Genomic DNA, 16,928 nt, shown 5'->3' with positions numbered 1-16,928 from the left:
GGCAAATGGATAAGGCCTAAGATGCGATTCATTTTATTAAAATTGTTAAGGCAAATAAAGCCGAAGATACAATTCATTTTATTACAATCGTTAAGGTGAATGAATAAAGCCGAAGATGCGATTCGTTTTATTAAAATCGTTAAGGAGTATAAATAAAGCAGAATACACGGTTGAAATAAAAGAAATAATGCTGACAAAAGATGAAAGATGCATTAAAATATAAAAGACCGAAGGCTAGTTAAATTACAAAAGCTCGAAGGCAGGAGTATAGATGACAAAAAATAAAATTACAAGTTAAGAAGATGAACGAAGAAAGCCGCTCCAAGAGTTGGGTATGACCATGGAAACACCAATGGCAAACTTCGCCACAAGATCATCTTCAGTCATATAAAGCACCTCGGTGCCGGAAGTTTAGGCCTGGGGGTCTTTATCCGAGAGCTCTTCGTCTTCGCCGGAGGAGATAGGATCTGGACGACCAATAGGATCCTCCAGGCTGTCATCCAGCAGCTGCTTATAATCCCAGTTCAGGCCATGGGCCTTCTCCAGGACGTAGTCAGCGCCAAACTGGAAGCAGCGCTCCTCCGTCTGGTCCAGCTGTTTTTGCTTCTTCCGAAGCTCCTTGCGGGACTTCTTCAGCTTGATGTTCCGGTGGGAGATCCTCCGGTTCGCCTTCTCAAGGGCCTCCTCCAGCTTGGCCTTATCCCCCTTTAGCGCGACGGCCTGGCCGTCCAGGACCTTGTTCTAGGTTTTCACCCTTTCAAGTTCCTCCTCGGCCACCGTGGCCCTCCTCTCCAGCTACTTCACCTCGGCCATCTAAGTCTCCATGTCCCGAACTTTGTCCTCCACGGCCGCAGCCGAAGGAGCACCCTGCAAAGAAGACGAGGCAAAAGCATTAAATGAAGGAAGAGAAAGGTGCCGAAAGGTAAAAGGCGAGTGGAAGAAAAAACAAAATTAAAAATATACCAGGGACAAAAAGGACAGAACCTCAGCGCAAACCTAGATCGGAAAAGCCGAAGAAAAGGCCGATAGATCGGCCGGGAACTGGAGGCCGTGGCACAAGTCCGAAGCCACCTCCTTCGTAGACTACCTCGCCGGGTAGACAGCGTGATCGGAAGTCAGCACACGCCATCCCAGGAGGTAAGACTGAACGACCCCCTCCCGGCTGCGGGTCCTTTTGGAGGGGTTCCCTTCCTTCACCACCACCAGCTCATCCTCCTCGTCCCCTCCGGAAGTAGCTAGGGCCTGGCGAAGCGGTGAAACCCTCTCAGCCTCGACCCTCTCCTCCATCTCCTTAGAAGGATTCGGCTTGACCCACTCCTCAGCAGCCTTCTTCTTCGCTGCCTCTTCTGCGGCTCTCTTCTCAGCCACCTTGGCCTTCTTCCTTTCAATCAGGGCCTCTTTGGAAGACACTGAAACAAAAACAAGGCAAAATGTGTCAGATAAAAAAGAAAGAATAAAGGAGCGTATGAATGAATGAAAGACAACTACAAAAATAATCAGACTATGATAGACAAAGGAGAAGTTTGTTACCCCCACCCCACAAACTTAGCAACCAGTCTCTGTCCTGAAATTCCTCAAGACCCATTTTGCTCACTCGGACATCTACCAGGGCCGCATAGTCCTCCTTCTTCCTCTCTGTTAAACTCGGAGCGAGGAGCAACGAAGGATTCACGTCCCGCCAGATGGACATTGGGGCCAACCTCCGCCCACTCACGAAACACCAGTGAGTATGGGTCTGCTTGTTGTTGGAGTTAGTGGTCGTCCAATCCGCCCGGCCAGCCCAACGAGCGATGGTATAAAACCCCGGGCTCTTCGGGTTCCTTCAGAAGTCGTAATGCCACCAGAATAGCCTCGAAGTAGTATTAACTCCGGCATGAAGGCACCTATTCTGGAAGCAATTAATGTGGATGAACCCATTGGGGTCCATCTGTCCCAGAGGGATCCCCATTTTTTTGAAGAGATGCTTCACTATCTTCAGTATCGGCACTCGGAAGCCGCACTTGAATGTCGCCTCCGATATCCCGACAGCACAATTGTCGTACCCCTCCGGCACTCCAGGAGTATCATAGATCCGCTCAGTCTCCTTGGGGGCATAGAGCCAGTAGAAGTTCCGAGGAACGAAGAACTCTGGATACATCTGAATAATCCGCTCCTTTGACAGCTCCGACCGGTTGTTCGCCGCCGGATAATTCGCCACAGAGCCAAAGAGATCCCAACCCGTTCTCTCCGGATGAATGGAAGACGTTCCCGCCAAGCTGCCCGACCTTGGGTACCAAGTCTCTGGAGGGTGATTCACTCGGTCCATGTCCCTGTATTCGGAAACAGGGAGACATTAGTCCATGTACTTGGGACATGAAAAAGGAAAAATGAAAAATGATAAAAAGCCGAGTACATGTCCTAGAACCGAGCGAACATGAAAAGTATCTGAGGTCGGCACCCGAAGGATGTTCTAAAGGGCAAGTCTCCTGAAGGAAGTTCTAGCCCCAAAAAACCCTTCGCCTGCCATCTTTAAACTCCAAACGACCCATTTGCCTCTTGGGTCAGCTCCCGAAGGACGTTCTTAGGCCAAGAACCCCCGAAGAGAGTTCTTGGCCAGAAAATGTCTCGCATGCCATCTTTAAACCAATGGAAGGCCCCAGAAACCACCAAAACCCAGAAAACTTCTATTGCCTACCCAGAAGTACCCATAAAACTAAAAAACCCCAAAAAACACAACAATGTACACTTAAAACCTAGAAACATCCCATAAACTTAAAGCCACTGGGCCCACATGCAAAAACCATAAAACTCAAAAACTTGCATGCAAATGTAAGGAACGCTTGAAAAGCAAAAACGAACTTACTGATTTGTAGGTGTTCTTGGATTGAGATGGGATAATCTGGAAAGACAGAGTTGTTGTTACCCGTGATTGGAAAACTCACTGCAGTTTGTTGCTGTGTATAGAGAAAATGGAAGTGATAAAAAGAAAAGGAAATGCACAAATGGACTTTATATAGGCGCCCAAAATGAATTCATAAAGGGGACGTTTGGGGGTTTTTAAAATAGACATCCCAGATTAAAACGGTTGAGATTCAATGGCTGGGATTAATCCGTGAAACGACGTGCCAACAATTATCACTTTAATGCACCACAAGTTCCCAAAGACGTGCCACGTGTACGAACGAAGATTGAGGCGAAACTGAAGCGGTCGCCCTAGGTTTTCTTCGCCCCAATATGGGCCTGAATTGATGTCCTTCAGACAGCCCGAAGGCCAATCCGAAGGACAGGGACATGTTGGTTGTAGGCCCAGTAAGACCCTTAGAGCGAAGGCCCGATGGACGATTGAGTTATTGGGCCGAAGACCCACCAGGCTCATAAGCCGAAGGCCCACGGAGAGTCCCAGGCTAAAGCCCATTTTTCTTCTAGACCGTTAGAAAGGAGAAGAGGCATAACGCCCCCTTTTCACTCCCTCCTTAATGATGAGTAACGTAAGGTACAATCATGGTGAGATTGGGTATAAAACCCCTGGGAAAGTAAGACAACACACACACAGATTCTCACAAACACTCTGCTTTTCTTGTATTATTTACCTCATCTTTATAACTAGATTCTTATTCTCACACCGGAGGTGAATCGATGGTATAAACCCTCGCATTCTCTTCACTTTCAGGTATCATCCGAAGCCACCTTCAAGGAAGCCGAAGTCTGTTCCAACACCTGAAGGAATCTGGGCGTAACAAATATGTTTAATCTATTGTTGTCGTCCTTGTTTTGGTTTTCTTACTTTTATCTTTGCAGAAGTTAACTTGATTTTTATTTCTATTCCGTAGTTGATGAGGAATGATGCTATTTTCTATAGCTTGTTATCTTTCTACATGGATACAATGCTATTGGCCTGTATAATAATTTGAAGTGGAAAATAGATGTATGCAAATTCCCAGAAAGATGAAGGTTGGAAGACTTATGCAGAAAGTGAAGAACAATATTTTCCCTCGACGAACTCAACAAGCTCTTCACCCGTGTTAAACATATTGATATTTTTTTGTAGAATTCTATGATCAATTTATAATATATAATGTATTGTAATTTGTAAGAGCCATGTGTACGTAAAGCAGGACCAACTTTGGTGTCTTTGTATGGCATTTTTAGATAATAATTATTTATTTTAGTTTAATTTATTCAATCAATAAACTATGCAGTGTGTCTAAAAACTACTGATACAATGCCATTCATTTATGAGTATAACCGCAATAATTGTCACGTGGGCCAATCTAAAGTTGTTAAGTGGACCAATTATAATATATCAAGTGTACCAATTATTGAATTCCATGTGAATAGTTGATGAGGTGCCACGTGTACCTCTTACGAGGCTCCACATGGACCAATTGTGAGGTGCCACATAGATTGCTAACTAGGTGCCATGTGGATTGCTTATTTGGTACCATATAGGATAGCAAACCCAGTGGAATATCGACACATCATGACTCAACTTTAATTGATTGAGAAAATGAGGCCCACATGATCCTTTACCTACCAATATACCATTTGGTAGATAAAAACTCTTTCTCCACCAACTTTTACCTACCAAGTGCTACCAATCTTGTATTTGTAGGTAAATAGTCTTTATCTACCAATAAAGTACTTTTACCTACCCTTAAATTTGGTAGATAAATGTCAAATTTCTTGTAGTATATATCTATTAGTCAGTCCATTATTATGTGGATTTATACCATCGGGTGACAAAGCTAAGTGAAATTTTTTGGATTTACTACCGAAGCTAGGCCACCTGTGATCGACATTGCTCCAAGAGCGAGAGTCAGCTGGATGTCGCATCAGGCCATCTTGAATGCGGTGGTCCGAATGCCAAGTCATCATTTCAGCAGTAGAAGCAGATTTAAACAATCGCTTAAATCTGGGAATAATGGGGAAGTACCATACAACTTTGGCTGGAATATTAGTTCTAACTCTGCCATCCTTCCCCAATTTTGATCGAGATAAATTATACTTGGGGTACTTAGAAGACTCACTATATATACCTCTATATAGTATGCAATCATTCGGACAAGCATTGAACTTTATATAGTCCAGTCCTAGATCAGATAGGTTCTTTTTAGCTTCATATGCATTAACTGTCAAAACATGACCAGTAGAATGGAAAGAGCCAACAGAAGACAGTAGCTCGGTGAAGGAGGCATCGCAAATACCAAACCTCGATTTCCAATTGTGCAATTTCAACATCGATTCTAACTTAGTACATTCACTACCCTCAAACAGAGGTTGTTGGACGTCAGCCATAAACCTATTGAACTCATGCGCCTCTTCATCATAATAACCTGTACCATATGTTGCCTCACAAACTTTTTTTGTTTGTTTGGCAGCAAAATTTTCCGGAACAGGAGGTGGAGGGTATGTAGTACCAACAGAAGACCTAGTTTCGACACATTTTTCCCCGTTCTAAATCCATTCAGTGTACCCTAAACTAAAACCATTCTCGTACAAATGACCCTTGATTATTTTTAAAGAGATTTTTTTAAAATTACCACACCGTCCACATGGACTAGGAATTTCCCTAGAATCATCTGCATTTTCTTCCGCAAAGATCAAGAAATTTTCTACTACACCTATTTCATACTCTAATGAATCCCTATCTTTCGAAATCCATGACTTATCCATAAGTTCTAAAATAGGTACGACCAAGCAACCTACCTGATTTTCATTCAAACAACACAATAAATATAAATTAAAATTTATTGATGCAAGAAACAAATATGAACAACAGAGCAACTATCCTCAATTCATATTATTCGTCTTTCATATATAATTTGAAAATTTATTCTAACACTGCCTAAAGTTAAAACAATGTGTTGCTGCAAAATCAAAATAATTTAATCGCAAATTTCAACAACATAAACATAATCAAAATCATGTAAATTTAAAACAATGCTTGCACAGAAAACGTCAAAAAAAAAACTAAAACTACAAAAAACACTAAAATCGTACATTCAATACAAAAAATATTGAAAAAAATATACCTTAACACCAGAGACGAACTCCCCAAGTCAAGAACTTTAAAATCTGAGAAAAAAAGAAGAGTTAAAAAAGAAAATTAAACACTAAAATTGTACATGCAATATAAAAAATATTGAAAACCTATACCTTAATAACAGAAACGAACACCCCAAGTCAAGAACTTCAAGATCTGAGGAAAAAAGAAGAGTTCAAAAAAAAATTAAACCAAGTATAAATAAGTAGTGAATAAAGCAAACCAAATATGAACAATCAAAAACAAACCTGGTAATTAGTATAATTTGTGATTCCGAAGAGGGAATATGAACTATATGCTCACAATAATTGAGAAATTAGGGTTTAAGTTTGAAGAGGGAGGGAGAGACAGTGACGGAGAGAGAGTTGAGAGTGGGAGAGAGTGGAGAGTGACTGAGAGAGAGAGTGTTGAGAGTGAAGAGTAACAGTAGAGGGTGAAAGGGGGGAAATGGGGGAAGAATAGGGACTAAGGGAGGGAGAAATTAGAATTTTGGGGAGGGGGAAACTGAATTTTGCTGAAATAAAAAACGGCAGAAGTTTATCTATGTAATAGCCGTGTTTTTTATTTTTTAATAAATAGAGATAAGACAACGGTTGGTAAGTAAATTGATGTACCCATTTTTTTATAAAGATTAGACAACGCCTAAAATCAAAACCGATGTCTAAAAGGGCTTTAACATCGGTTAAAACTCAACCGATGTTAAAAGTACTATTAACATCGGTGGCTTTCCGAACCGTTGTTAAAGGAGTGATGTCTTTTGCCCTGTTTCTTGTAGTGTTTATTGTTCCAAACACTATTCCTCTCAAGAACACGAAACCACTAACCGAGCACTAAATTTTGTATCTGCAAAAAATTCAATTTTTTTTTAATTTAGTGATTATCGTATTCAACCCCCCCCTTCTACGATAATTTGGGACCTAATAGATACGACACAACCTGGACATTAAATTCTTTGATTTATTTTTTCCCAGCACTACGAAGGGTATTTAATATCATCCGTATAGTTGGATCATCGAAATCGTCATTTAAAAAAATGGAACAGTGAAACTATAACGGAACACAATACAGGTAATAGTCTCCCACACATCGTTTTCGGTTAAGATATGACACAACACGGACATTAAATTTTTTTGATTATTTTTTCCCAGCACGACGAAGGATATTTATCATCTGTACGGTTGGATCGTCGAAAACAAAATTTAAAAAAATTAACCAGTGAAATTACGAACACAATACATGTAATAATCTCCTACACATCGTTTTCTATTAAGGTACGCACAACCCGGACATTAAATTTTTTGATTATTTTTTCCCAACACTAAGAAGGGTATTTAATTTTTTTGGTCAAATATAACCTTTTTTCTTGTAGTGTATTCTATGCAACAAGGGGCTATATTCCATCACTAAATTCCACCCCCACATAGAGTTTAGTATATTAATTTAGAGCCATCTCTTTGTTTATCTAACCATGTTGCTTATTAAAAAAATTTAGCTGATAAGTAACTTAATATATATAAACTCATGAACATTTTTAAAATAATCACAATTTTTAAAGCGTTATATCTAACTATTAAATTGAAACTAAACTATATATATATATATACACACACACATACATATACACATATATATATAGTAGAACATATAATACTCTATTTAAAAGTACTAAGTAGAACTTTTACGTATATATATATATATATATATATATATATATATATATATAAGTTCAATAACAAGTTCAGGAACTTATTAGTAGTTGATGATGATTAGTTTTTGATGATATCAGTGTTGGGTGCTCTTAACCAAGTACAAAATCATGTAGATAATAGAAAATAATTTGGTGTATAGCGCAGCGAATTTACTCCATTAGTATGAGGTCAAAATATGAGGTATTTTTTTATGTGCCCAACATTAAATCCGAGCTCGGCCAGAAATAAATATATAATACTATTATGAAGTTATGAGTTGCTCGCAGCCCAACAATAAGTAATATAAGTTATATTTGATCTATAAATTTTCCTAATGTATCAAAAGAATCACCTAAAAATATAAATCCATTTATAGAAAATTCTAATTATTAAAGAGTGTAAAAGGACTCTTACCCAGGGGAATAATGAATTCACTCTTCGTATCTTATTCGACGTACACAACTTTTTTCTTGTTAAAAAGTGAATTTTTTTTGCTCTGGCCACACTACACCATAAATGGCCTACAACAACACCAAGAAAATGTTACAACAGGCCAAAAAAGTGTTACCACAGCCAGAAAAAGGCCTAAGGTAACATAAAAATTAAGTTGCTTTTTTTCGAGTTACCTTTGGCCCCTAAGGTAACATTACTTTTGCCCTGGTGTAACATTCACTTTTGTGTTACAATAGCCATCAAAGGTAACATTAATCTATGTCTATAGTATCACAATATGTATGTTACCTTTGAACTCAGAATTTTCAAAAAAAATGGGGCCCACCAGTGGGGCCCACAGTGGTGACGTGGCATGTAGGTTCCGCAGTGGTGACGTGGCATGTGGGTCCCACAGTGCTAGCATCATATTTGTACCTGGGGTAACACTTTGAACAACCTACTCTAATACTTTATGAAGCTACTGTAACAATTTACCAGGAAGAAAAATGAAAAACTAATATTATAAAGTGTAAAATCGACTGCAAAATTTGAAAATATATTACATTAATCTAATACATTCCAAATTTCATAATCTCAACTACATTCATAACCAGTTTACCATCTACTTAAATCACAATAAATTTAACCAATACAACCAACTAATCTACATCCCAAAATTTAATCCACTTCTTGCTAGTAGCTGCCGAGAACTTGACACGTATGCATTCATCAACAAATATATAGTTGTTACAGCTGAAATGAGAAAGAAACAAAGGTTAGGTCATACAATACCATATATATACCCCATGCAAAAGTATTGTACTTCTATATTCTATAACAACTACTATTTTACATACCTGATGCATATATACATACAACAATGCCTGTAAACTCAGTGATGCCAATGTATCTCTCCATGTAGCTAGCATTTTTTGCTGCATCAACATGAACAACAGGCACACTCAGAATTTTATGTTTGGCCATTAACTGGACAGCTTCAGCAACACTAGTGCCATAATTGATAAGGTTTAAGGTTGCTATATATAAGTATACATTAAATAATGCATACTATGCATATTAATTTGAGGCCAAACTTCTGGACTTAAACACATATATATATAAGTAAAATTTGAACATTTTATCACTATATCAGTTCACTTACAAGGTATTGAAAAGGACCGCAACAAGTCTACCATTATTATTTAGTTTGGCAAAAATATACATATTTATACCAGTTGAAGTTGTAATTACAGTCTATAAGTGTACAAGAATAACCATAAGTATCACAAATATATATATCAACGGGGGCTAACAAGAAAAAGGACATGATGGTCATGTAAAATACGGAACCACATAAAACCTACCGTGCAAGGAGGTTTTCCCCTATTAGGCATCAGTTTGCAATTCATGTGCAATTGTGTCATTGGCAGGAAGCACTAACGGGAAAACGGAAGTTAAAACTTAAATTACATTTATTGAGCCCCATTGGTAGAACTGTAAGAGTAAGCTTACTCTTTTGACTCTCTATCAAAATGAATTACTTTAACAATGAACCAATCATCTTTATCTGCATCCTCTAGCCTGACCCTAGTTGCTACCTGAAACAATACACTTAACTGCTTCAAACAGAAATAAAATTAGGATTTCGGCTAAAGATTGTAGTAATAGTCTCTGTGTTGTAAAGTAAACAAACCATACAATAATAGTGATACAGTACATTGTGTGATATTTACAGACATATATGCGCTAGATTACACAAGGCAATGCATACCTGTTCACCCTTTAAACATGCAAGGGCATCCAGGTGGTTCCGCATCCAAGGGGAAACTCTTGATATATCTTAATCTCCCTTTATTCTTTTCTTTTTTTGCTCGTTACCTTCTGCAGTGGAACTAGACCCAAAAAACTTTATACAATCAAAACTCTTTAATAATATACACCAGAAACATAATCAGCCTCACATGATATATCTTTAATTAAAACAAGTACTTAAACAAGAAATTTAAGAAGAATAAAAGGGTTTAACATTTCATGTTGTTTACAGTATATGTTTACGAGTAACTAGGACAGACAACAGTTTATAAAAGAAAATAGCTATAAGTAGATTTAAAAAAAAAAGGAATATGCTGATCACAAACATCTTACCACAAAACCAAGCAACCATCCTCATATATACACATATATTATTAGTCTACAAGACAACATCCAATTAATAACATTCTATAACTTATATAACCCATCTACTCTTCTTCGTTGTTGCCCTGGAGGTTCAGAGGGTAGCAGAGTATCCATCTGACTAATCAACTGAGTGGCAATACTGCATGGATGTAAGTAACAGTTACTTATGTATCATATATAAAGGTCACGAGAATCAAATAAAACTCTAAACTTTTTTGTCAATGAATTAGCAGGCAACATAAAATCAAATAAACATCACAGAAAACTGGAATTCGAGATAGCAACAGTCAAGTACCCCAGGCCCTATAAAATCATTCATCAAACCATATTAAACAATTAACTACAAAAAGGACATTATGGTCATGATTTCTCTTTCAACAACCTGAGTGCCCCTGTACCTAGATTTCCTTCTAAAGAATTCAAGTAAGGGTCATGCAAGATTTTTTCATATTAGTTATTAGATGTTGATAAATTTTATATTAGAACTTAAAAAATTTTGTATGAGCGTCTACCAATTTGAGGGTATGCCCTTACCAATTTGAGGCAGGTAACAAAAATAAAATTGAACTTTTAAAATCAACCTATCTCAACAAAATAGATAAACAGAGATACAATTCATTTCACAATCAATTACAGTTCCAATTTACAAAAAATATAAAAATAATTATTAATTAATTAATTAAAAGACTCACTACCTGATGGAATTGGGGGTAGATGTCTTTTCCTAGTGCATTCTCTGCATCTTCAAGGCTTCTACTAGTGTCCCAAGGAGCTTCTTACCTGCCGAATACCAGTAAAATCAATCATATAAATGTCTTTTTTTAAAGATGAGTTAAAAGCCAACAAAGGATTAGTGTGGAGGTTGAGCTCTTGACTCCTCTGAAGGAGATCAAGGGTCCGACTTCAGGGTGTGTGTGAGTTTACCTTAGCAAAAAAATATTGAATTGCTTGTCGTAATTGCTCAGTATAATCTGAACTGTTACCTTCCATGATTGGCATAGATAGAATTTTCAGAAGTGTTGTTGAAGTCATGAATAAAGGCTTTCCTTAGCTCGCACGACTTCTCAATGTTAGCAAAGTATGATCTAACTGTCTCAAACAGAGCTGCTGTTTTAGCCCAGGCAATTCTAGCTGATAGTGTTATAAGCATTACTCTTTCATATGGTTCCACTCTAGCTGATAGATTGTCTGACATTTAACATAATCCAATTTCTCAGCACTTTTAAGTGTAATTAAGTTTACTAGTATACATGCGTAAAATTTGCAAACTCCTCTGCTTATTCAGTATGAGAAGAGGAAAGAAAGTTGTGAGGTTTATATACCAAAGAGAACAATCCCCAGATAGATCCATAGGATTGACACTTATTTTTGGCAAAAATGTTAAGAAGGGAGGAGGAACTTACTACTCCCATCTCTTCTGTTGAAGTCCTTCCCTAAAAGATAAGCAGCTATAGTATCGATAGCCAACGTCCCAAATACGTGCGCTTTGTTCAGACTTAACATCCTATGAACTTCCTAGATTTTAAACTATTATCTGTTATTCAAAGTATCTTTCATATCAACTAAACAAGCTCTCTGGTAAGCATTAAGTACAATAAAACCCTTAAACAATAGCAAGGAGCACTTTTAATTGATTCCATAAAGCTACTGCCCCAAACATGTTGATGTGAATAGTACATCTTTGTTTACTTGAAAGAAGGTTAATTAAACTTATAGATACAGTGATAATCTTTTTCTTTAAAGATTTTACGTGTAAAACAAAAAAAGTGGAATTAATTACATTAGATGACCGTAAGGTACATGTATTTCTTAGGTGGTAGGAGGAGAATTAAATCAACCTAGTTACTTATACAGAGTATCATTTATCATCATAGCTAAATAACAATACGAACAAAATACCCGGAATTATCACACCTAAGTAACAAAACAAAATAGAGTAAAAAGATTAAAGTCCATGTAACATAATAGGGGTTAAACATACTGTAAGTTAGTTCCACAACAAACTTTGACTCCTCAGGACCAAACCCGAGAAAGGCATTTGAGTACTTCTATTCTGGAATATTTCTCATTCTCAAAAGCTTCATCCCAAAACCTTCAGTATAAAACCTGTAAACATCAAATAAAACACCATTTAGCAATAAATTCATCACAACTAGCACATATTTGACATAATTTCTTACAATTAAACAGTAAACCACATACTTGAAAGTGTGAACAAGGTCACCAACACGATACATAACATGTAAGAACCTGCGCTTATCCTTTTTAGGCCATTCCAACAACTTGCTACTCGGAACAACAGGCGTAGCTTTAGATTCAGCCATAATTCTGCTGCGTAAATTAACAACTGGATTTCAATTAAAAGGCATAATTATAAACATAGATATACACACAGAAACAAAATAAAAACTAATTATTTCAGCAAACAAACAAAACTGCACTAAATTGAAATAAACTTGGATTAAAAATCATAACTAGTATTGATACTACAAGAATATATCACAGTATAACACATGACAATAATAAATATAAGTGATAAAAGAAATAATTACATACTAGAAATGACAAATACAAAGCCCTAAAATAAGATCAAGTGATAATAGAAACACAAAACAACGAAACTAAATAGGGGATTGCGATAATTCAATTATTTGTGTGTACATAAGTATAGATATACATAAACGAATTGGGGGCGGTGGAGAGAGAGAGAGAGTTATTACTTACTAGGACTGTGAAGACTGAAATAATATGATGTTCCTTCGACCCCCAATTTCAATTAAAAACCCCGATTCCAATTAAAAACCCTAGCTCGAATCTGTAAGATTTTACTAATATAAAACCCTAGCTAATCTAATCATAAATTTGTGAGGTAGTACTTTAGGATGATTTGGTTCAATTGAAAGCTGAGAGAGAGTGTGTGGGAGGTGACCGAGAGAGAGATATTGAGAGTGTGGGAGAGCGATTGTTTGAGAGAGAGAGAGAGATGTTTAGAGAGGACATTGAAATTTATACAAAAAACTACCGCTTCTCCAGAAAATTGTCGCTTCTCCAAAACTTTTGAGCCTGTTTTAGCCCGCGTGATGGAGAGCCCAATGACATCCCAAATAACTGCTGGCTAATTTCACTTTTTTTATTTTTTAATAAAATTTTAAGTTTAAATAGTGTTCAAATCTTTTATTAATAAAAAATTATCAGTTATTAATTAGTACAGTTTACAATTTTTTTTTTAAAAAATTATTTTATCAATCTTAGCTAATATTAATATTATTGCTTAATTATATTATCAAAATTGATTAATTTTCAATTCAAATATTTATATATATTTAATTTTTTGTAAAATGTTACTTTTTTATCCATTAACACCCTATTGTAACATAAGTTTCCAAATGTTACTCGTATGTAACATTTTGAAGCTATAGTAACATGTTATAAAGGTAATGGTAACATCAAAAATACTACGTTGCGGTAGGTTTAGATGAGCATACCTAAGGTAACATAATTTTGTAACACGCATGATTAAACCATTGCGATAGGCCATCTGTGGCGTAGTGCCAAGTCCATGTTTAGGAGCATAATTGAAAAGAGTTCCTTTAGTCTTTCACCTCGATCCACATGCATTGCATAAATTTTCATTCACTGGGGTCTCGTCCTCCACAATACTTTGTCCGTTCCAAAGGATACCAAAATATTTTATATTTGACTACACTATGTGATTCTGGTCAAATTTGACCCAACGAGGTTTTATAAGAACTAGTTACTTACTATGGTATTTTTAGTAATGAAAATGCTTCTTTGATTGCCTTGGTGTTTGTGTGGTGGTTTTGTTATCCTAGTTAACATTAACCAATGTTTAACAAGGTTAAAAATGCATGGCCACAAATCCCTCTCACCAAATATCTTGTTAACGTTACTTACATCATCCTTCCTATGTCACCTCTTTGCCATGTGTCCAAATCATATGGTGTGATGATGCTACTTGCTCTTATCCACTTATTTAATCCCCTTGTTTCTTGATATCATCCACATAAATTTGAACTAGGATCATATCACCACCATGCTTCTTGTAGAATAAAGTCTTATCAATAGTACCTCTAGTAAATCCATGTTTGATCAAAAATTATGACAGTGTGTCATAGCAAGATCTAGGCGCTTGCTTTAGTCCATATAGAGCCTTGAGTAATTCATATACAAAGTCTAGAAATTATGGATCTTTATAGCCATGTGGTTGTTGCACGTACACTTCTTCTTTCAACTCACCATTAAGGAATGCATTCTTTACATCTATTTGATACACCATGAAATTTAAGTGCGCATCAAATGTAAAAAATATCCTTATTGCTTCAAGTCTTGCAACTGGAGCAAAAGTTTCATCATAATCAATTCCTTCTTCCTGTGAGCATCCTTTTACAACCAACCTTGCTTTGTTTCTTGTTAAAATCTCATTCTCATCCATTTTATTCCTGAACACCCACTTTGTTCTAATTATACTCCTATTCTTTGGTGCATGAACCAATTCTCAAACTTTGTTTCTTTCAAACTGATTTAGCTCTTCTTGCATAGCAGATATCGAATCAAGATCAAGTAGAGCTTCCTCAGTTTTCTTAGGCTCAACTTGTGAAAGAAAGCATGCATGAAGACATTCATTTGTAGTTGCATTTATTGTCCTCACTCCAATAGTTGGATCACCAATAATTGCTTCTCTTGTGTGACTCTTATCCCACTTCCTGGTGTGAGTTTGTTGACTTAAATTTTCTGCATTTTCTTTATCATTGGCATGACTTGCAGAACTTTCTCCTCTTCCCCCCTGAGTTTGTGCTATCAAATTCCGGTGTTTGAGATGAGCTTCCATTCTCATGATTCACTTATTCAGTTGAATCTTCATCCATTATGTGAGTAGTGTTGAATTCAGCTTCATCCTCAGAATCACTATCAATATTGAGATTTCCAAATTTTAATTATAGGTCCTAGGTACGTATAATATAATAAATATGAAAAGTTGGTGGGTAGTCGGATTAGAATATTGCACTATATTTACATATTATCAAATAAACCACATCTTTTATATAGTATGAAAAAAAAGTTGTTAGCCTTTGCAAAAATTTTTTTTAATACGACTCCATTAAAACATTTTGTGTCATTACCTTGTCCTCCATCAAATTATATCACAATCTACAACCATTTTAGTTTTTTCCATTACCAGCAAAATATGCAATTGAATAAAGTTGGTCATCGTCATGCTATTGGTAAAGAAAAATTCATAAAAGCCAATGTAATATATGATCTAAATTATTTTATAAATGGTGAGATCCCAATAGTTCAAATTTGATAATGGTTTAAATTATTTTATAAAATTTACTACCACATAAATGGTCTTTACCAACATCCAAAAATGATGTTGCCAAGAAAAATGTTTGCTTATGTGGCTTAAAATTGAAAAGGATGATGTATGGCAACATCATAACCATATACTGCTAAGCATGTTGCCTTAGATGTTCTATGCCAACACCTTTCTTTGTGTTGTCTTAGACAGTGAAAAATGTTTAAAAGAAGCGGGGAAACATCCCGTCACTATAAGAAAAACGGGTAAATACAACCAATCAAAAATCGGTTGTATTTAGTTAAACTCGACCATTTTCGATCGTATTTAGCTAAATACAACCATTTTTTTGGACCGACCGTATTCGCTAGTCATATTTAGTAAACCGGTCATATTTAGTATACGAGCGGCTAAATTCAACCAATTAAATTTGACCGAAAATGGTCGAATTTGTTTTTCACCTAAAATTTGAAAATCCCGCCCAAAAATTGAATTTTTGAAAAATTATGAAACGTCTATCAAAAATATAAACTCGACCGTATATGGTTTAAAATATTATCCTAAATTCGACCAAATGTAGTCGAATTAAAGAGCACCAGTTTTTTTAAAAAAAAATTCTCGCCAGAAAATGCTTAGATTCCGGTGAGCTTCAAAAAATCCGGAAACCATTCCGATAACTCCGATATAGCCAAAACTGGGGTTTTTCGGTTCAATTTCACACAACAAATAAATCTAAATCGTTTCCAAAACCTAAAACTAACATCAACAATGACGTATCAATGGTACAATCTATTTTCCGATCAAAATGATAACTTTTTCGGTCAAACTCGATATCAAAAATCAAACGAGCTCATAAATTAATAAAACCGAATAGTCAATCCAATCAATTTATAACATTACAATACAATACAAGTATACAACACATAGATCTACAAAACTGCGAAGTGTGTGTGTGTGTTTTAGGTTTGTGAGCCCGTGTGTGTGTGTGTTCGGGTTGGGTCGAGTGAGCTTCGATAGTTGCGGCGAAGTAAGAGAGAGGAGAAAGAGGGAGAGAGTGGGAGTGAATGATGGAGTGAGTGGTGGCAGAGATGGCATAGATATGGCAGTGTTGAGCGGCGGAGGATTTGGAGTAACAAGTGAGGAGTTTTTGACATGTCAGAGTATGTTGTGAAGAGGGGTTGTTAAGAGGTGTTGTTGTTAAGTGATGAGAGAGAGAAGGGGAGGGGGAGGGAGGGAGAGAGCAGTGTGAAGAGGGAACCAGGGGCATGGGGTGGGTGCCAGACGGGGGTTA

Source organism: Apium graveolens, chromosome 3, assembly GCF_009905375.1.
Source record: "Apium graveolens cultivar Ventura chromosome 3, ASM990537v1, whole genome shotgun sequence".
NCBI lineage: Eukaryota > Viridiplantae > Streptophyta > Magnoliopsida > Apiales > Apiaceae > Apium > Apium graveolens.
Note: the sequence above shows the minus strand (reverse complement) of the source record.